The sequence below is a fragment of the Bactrocera tryoni genome, chromosome 3 (assembly GCF_016617805.1).
Source record: "Bactrocera tryoni isolate S06 chromosome 3, CSIRO_BtryS06_freeze2, whole genome shotgun sequence".
Lineage (NCBI taxonomy): Eukaryota > Metazoa > Arthropoda > Insecta > Diptera > Tephritidae > Bactrocera > Bactrocera tryoni.
In genome coordinates, this window is record NC_052501.1 from 5,617,134 (window position 1) to 5,623,422 (window position 6,289).

The following is a 6,289-nucleotide window of genomic DNA, read 5'->3' on the forward strand; positions in this document are numbered from 1 at the left end:
CCACGCGCGCCTTCAGCAAACGCCAACAAAACAAAGTTTGATTTAATTTTGGTAAAATTTTTGTATTTAATGAAAATCACAAACTCCAGTTGGCTACACGCGTTTGAAAAGGCACAATTAAATCACTTTTGAAGCACAATAATAATTTTCGAAAATTTTTCACACAAATCAACACAAATAATTTATGCTCGTTTTTCGCCTTCGCTTTGCGCTTGTTGTAATTTTTAATGATTTGCAGCTAAATCACTCACTGGCGCACTGCCGCAACGTTGCGTGGCATATTTCATGTAGAAATATTTGATTTCTTGTATATTTTATTTGAGGAAAAATTCTTGTGAATTTGTTTGCTCGATCGAAAACAAAAAATATCACGTCTCGAACTCGACTATTATTTTGTGTGTGCTGTGATGTGGAGTGTGTTGGAGTGGAGTGGTGCGGTTGGTGCCCAAAAGGTGTACAAACCACATAAACGAGCGAATGAGGCAACAAACGAGTGAACGAGCGAATCTACAAAGCGGACACTAAGGCAGTCAGTCAGCCAACCAGCGACCTAGCGAATTAGCCACCGAAAACCAGCGATAGAGTGCGAGCGCACAGTCCACACAACTGCAGGCGCTGTGGCGTGTAATCTCAGCTCACGCGTGTGCCTCTCTTGCTCAACAACAACTACGACAAACACAACAATACTTATGAGTTAGTTGCGAGGACCGACTACCTGTGCCGCGCTGTTACCTGTCTGCCCGCCGACGCCAACAAGTGCAGTGTACGTGTACCGAAAGCGGAGCGTATGCACGAGAGCGCGCACTCACACAAGCACGCTGTACGCTCTGAAACACCTGTAGCGCAAGCGTTTGCACCGATGTGTGTGTGAGAGCGCGCGCTTTGTGGAAAGTGTCTGAAAAGGTAATTTGCTTTTTATGGTTTCATCTCTGTAACGCACACAAGCGCGCGCGTTACACATACACGCGCAAGCGCGCATTAACGCTACCCTCCTGTGGTGTTGCTCATTTCGTTCATTAATGTATCTGTGTGTAATAAAATCATCGATTGTTTTATTATGTTTGTGTGTGCGCAGGTACTTTTTTCACATGCATGCAACGTGGGAGCGGTGCGCGCGGTGTTGGCGGCAGTGACTGGCGAGCGCGCAACCGTCGGCGGTTTCAGCGCACTAAACCAAAGATTCAAGTCACAAACTTTACGCTGCGCACACGTTTTTACCCTCACTAGCTTGATTGCTTCGCTTGTTCGGGTGCTGTGCTATTGAGGTTTTGTAGCTACAGTGGGACGTGGTTGAGATTTAATATGCAATTAGAGTGTTTAAATATTTTTTTTTTTAAATAAATGCAAAAACAATTTTTTTTTTCAAAAAAATTATAAATATTTTTGTTATAATTTATTAAAATTTTGCTCAAGTAGTGTTTTCATGTTTTTTATTGGGTAGTCGAAAAAGACTTTCCGTCTTTCCAATCAAACTTCAATTTATTTTTGTATCTGTCATAATTATTGACATAACAGCAATATTGGTTCGCATTAAAGATAAGTGTTATTTCTTATAAACCTGATGAGAATTATAAAAGTGGGCTCAATGAAAAAACCCGATTTTCTTATTACTTAAAAAAAAAAAATTTCCAGTGGTTGGTGAAGTGCATCAATGAAGAAATACTCTACAAAATTAGTGACTATTTGTATTATAATTTTCCTTTCGTTTGAAATTTCAAAAATTTTATTTATTTAATTTAATTTTCGGCGTAATCAACACACTGTGCTTAACAATTACCCACAGCACTCCCTCTAACTGAATACCGCTTGAAACCACCAAAAGTACCGACATTCAATTTCAAATTCGATTCATATCGGGACGGTGGTTGGTGATGGCGCAGCAGCAGCAACAGTGATGGCGACGACTCACACTCCCACCGGCACCAAAGGAGCGTAGCGCGCAGCAGCAACCAGCCACACCAACAAATCCACTAGTAACAACAACAAATGTTGGTGCGTCGCTATGATGCCATGCTGAATACACGCGCACACATATACACATACATAAAGGCACACAAACATACCATACGGGCAGCATACATACATATGTAGGCGCATAAAAATGAGCGCCTAATAAATAGCGTGCGTAAGTCCCGCGCTAGAAACGACTATTGGAATGTGTGTGTATGTATTGGTGGCGTTGGGAGTGTGTGTGTATGCTCGTTGGTTAGGGATAGTACGGCTAAGTGCTGAAATCAAAAAGCCAAACTCTGCAATTGTTGTCGTTCAGAATAATAATGACCACAGTGGCGGTTCAAGCGAAATTTGCGCAAAGGAAGGCAGGCGCTTCAGTTATGGACCCGGGAAATTAAATATTAAATAATTGGATAAATTTTATAAAATCCAGTCAGATCCGAGATCATAAAAACAGTGCTTTAGGCGCCAAATATTTCATGTAAATAAAGTCTTACACTTTCACAGTCTTCTGCTACTTCTTATATAGGTTTGGGTGCTGCCATCAATAATTGTTACCCCTTTTACCAAAAACATTTAAGCTATCGATCATCTCGCTAAGCATGACGTGGACATACCATATATTCTATGGCTAATTACACACGCAATTATTGTTCACGGCGGGAATCCGCCACTGTGTTGAGAAATTATACACGCCGAAGGCATTAATTTCTTGGCAACATCAAAGCAATAGCCGAATACGTCGGTATATACATATATCTTGCTCATAAATATGTTTTATAGCTTTTAGCAAGCTTATGAAGCTTTTGGCTGAAGTCCGTTAAAAGTTTATGATTTTCTTAAGAAGAGAGAATTCCTCCAAAAAACCTTTTGACCTTAAATTTTACTTTGAATTATCAGTTTCCGTAGTAACTAACAGTTACGGAGTGCTATTCAAGACCTCCTGGTACTGATATTTTATTTTTTGAACCATCTTTGGACTCTCAATGAGTTTTCGTCTTCCGCGAGTGAAATACCTATGAAGCCATACGTAGTTTTCGGTGATCAATGAGGCTTCATAAAATTCAACACGGGACCTATTTTTCGCCACGCATAGACCAGCTTTGATCCTTTGCGATATCTTATAGAGTTCGCTTGACACGTATTTTAACAGACTCTGCGGCCTCACTGTCGATACCCCATCAGGGTATCATACCGTGGGGACTCCAGATGCTTACAGCGTAGCCTTACCAATGTGGGACAAGCACACAAGAGATGCTGCATAGTTTCCCTGATGCCCTGCTCTAGACATTTCCCGCAGTCTTCTCGATCTGTCAGTCCCATCCTGCGAGGTGTGTCGCTACTAGACAGTGACCCGTTAGTATTCCCGTCACATTTCTATAGTCTATTCTATCGAACTTTTTTTTAACTTAAGTAAGTTCCGACATTGTGGGCGCCGGTCACATTATTATTATTATCGGTAAATTTTGTTTGGACCAAACATTTTTCTTCTGTTAAATGTAGCGTGACCGTTCATTAAGGCAATAAAAATTGTGCAAGGAAATTCCAGAGTTGCAGAGCCCACTCACTGCTTTCATGCTCCATTGGTTTTCCAATTTTCAGTTTGGGCTTGCGTGCGCCGCCACTGCTGTGAACGGCTAGTGGGTAGAAAGGCAGAGCAGAGAGATAGTCAGACTTTACTAGACGAAAAGAGCTCCAGCTGAGAGCTGCTGCCGCGTTTGTTGCCAAGATGCTGCTGCCTGCAACAAGGTATGCTCAGGAGTATTTGCTGCAAGTAGCTGCATTTTTAAGAAAATAAGTATGTATATACAAGTATCGACTTAGTTGAGTCTCTGGCTTGAAACACTTGCTGCTATGCCAAAAAATGGGGAATTAAAAACAAATCACAAGTATACATATAGACTTACGAGTGCAACAAGTTGCGTTCCGTTAGAAGACAAATAAAAAGTAAATTAAAAATTAGTGGAAACTCAGAGCCACCGCAGGCTTGCTTATGATCGACTGCATTTGGTATTATAATGAGCATTTTATCAAGCCATTTCATTAGACAATAAATAAAAGAAAAACTACGAGACATGAAAGAGAATTCAAAACAAAACACCGTTTCTTTCAATTGTCATTTCTTTTGTGTGTGGAATTCTGCTGTCAAGTCAGTCAATTTTTAATTCGATAGTTGTACACTTCATTGTTTCTAGTTGGAGTAAACGAATATATTAACTGAAGCAAAAATGTGTGCGAGTGTGTATGTGTGTGCTTATGCACTCTGCTCTCCTTATAAGTTGCCATCTCCGCTTATTCGTTATGCGTTTGCAGCAGCTCAACAATCCGTCGCGGCAGCGGCGATTCGTCACTCGCTGGCGTATACTCGTTGTTTACCGTTCGCTGATCGCTTTGCTTCATTCGTTGGCTGCTTGCGTTTTTTGCACGAGTGCATAGAGGCGATTGATTTACTCGCTGAATTGCTCAACTCGTTGCCTTTTCAGCCAATTCTTTCATTTTATCTGCACCAATGAATTTTTTGGCTAGCTGCTGTGCTAGTTGTTGTTGCTTCTTATTCAATTTCTTTTCTTATTTTGGGTTTTGACCTTTTTAGTATATCATTTCTTTATGCATCTTTTTTGTTGTTGCCGTTCATTGTGGCAATCTTATCGCTTTGTTTGTCTTTCGACTTGGACGTCGTCTTTTACTTCATTTCCTACAGATGATGGAGTATCTGCATCTAATTCTCGAGCGTTGTGTACACGGTGAGAATTTCTTGTATGTTATGCTTTGATTTCTTTCTTGCTTGAAAAGTATATTGGAGTTTGGCTGAGAGTCACAGGTTCTTCAAAGTCTAGTTTTTGTTTTTCTGTTTCTTTTTAAAGCAGATCCTATATTCTTCTATAGCTATTTCTACTAGCGGGCGACAGAAGTTGCCATAACATCAAGACGCGGTCCCCAAAGGGAAGAGAAGCTCGGCTAAGCATCTGGCGATCTTTTTCAATACAAAAATCAGAGTTTTTGAATGATATATAAAGTTTTACTACTCTGGTGGCCACACACGCCCGCAGGATAGGGCTGACAGAACGAAAAGACTGCTGAAAATGTTTAGAGCAAAGTACTAGGGAATCAATGGAGCATCTATTGTGCACTTGTCCCGCATTGCCAGGAATACGCTGTTAGCATCTGGGGTCTCCACGGTATAATACACTGGAGGAGGTATCGATAGTGAGGCCACAGAGGCTGTTAAAACTCGCGTCACGCGTAGACATCCTAAAGGATGACTACTCTTCTTGGACTTAGCAACTGAACTTGACCTGGTATCGCAAAGGACCAAACTGGTCTATACGTGGCTCATTGGCCTGCCAGATTAACCTAAGCTAACCTACTTTTACTTGGACTAGCTTTTTTTAGAAGAAGAGATTTCTGTCTAAGGTATTATGTAGGCTATGAACTTAGAACGACAATAATGTTTTCTTTAAACCAAAGCCCACCCTGAACCTAATCCACGCTAACGTCTTTTAAAAAGCTCAGTTGCTCTCAAACTTTAAACCTTGGAAGCAAGGAAGTCTAACATTGTCAACATTGACTGAATTATTAAGCACATTACATTTCTGTCAGTGTAATCAGCCTCCATTCGTGTTGCAGTGTTGCTTGAACGTCGCGGCTACTGCTGTCTCTAATCTTCCATCTCTAAAGTTCTCAAGTTCTGTTGCTCTGTGCAATGCTGCGCGCCACACCAATCTAGTTACACCAACAACACTTACACACAAATACATGCACCAACTTACACACAAACGCACACAGATACTCAACGGGTGAAATACGTATGAAGGCGATTGCATTCCAGCGCAAGCAAGCAAACAACCTTTCGCTCGTCTAAATTTAATGCAAATAAATTAAACATCGCCAAGTGAATGTTTCTACTTCGTCTCCGCGTCACCGCAATACCCCTGCACCGCCTAAGCTCCACCATCAGCAGCAAGCGCACCTTTGGCTCTTGCCTTCATCTACGGTCATTTTTTCACGAAGCTTCTCTTCTTGTTTATTCTTGCATGTTGTTGCAGTTAGTGCTATTGTTGTTGTTGTTATTGTTATTGCAATGGAGTATCGGTGGCATTTCGTGTGCACTGTGCCACATTATGTTGCACGCGCTGTTGCTGTGGAGTGATGCTGGCGTGTGGAGTGTGTGTAGGCAGTAAAGTGTTGCATGGATGCTACGTCGGGGCAGCCGGGGGCAGGTCAAGCACCTTAGTCAATTTTTTTAGGCTCTTTTCTTTTGTTGCAGATGTTCGAGTGGGCTTTTCGTTTTATTTACATGCTTGTATGAATGTTTGATTATTTATAAATATATTTA

General features: G+C 41.2%; 1 protein-coding gene across 2 annotated transcripts in view; it reads right to left on the minus strand.

Moving 5' to 3' along the window:
- Nucleotides 1-6,289, minus strand: part of LOC120770033 (protein grainyhead) — a 273,442-nt gene that overhangs the window by 261,511 nt on the left and 5,642 nt on the right. The window lies entirely within an intron of this gene.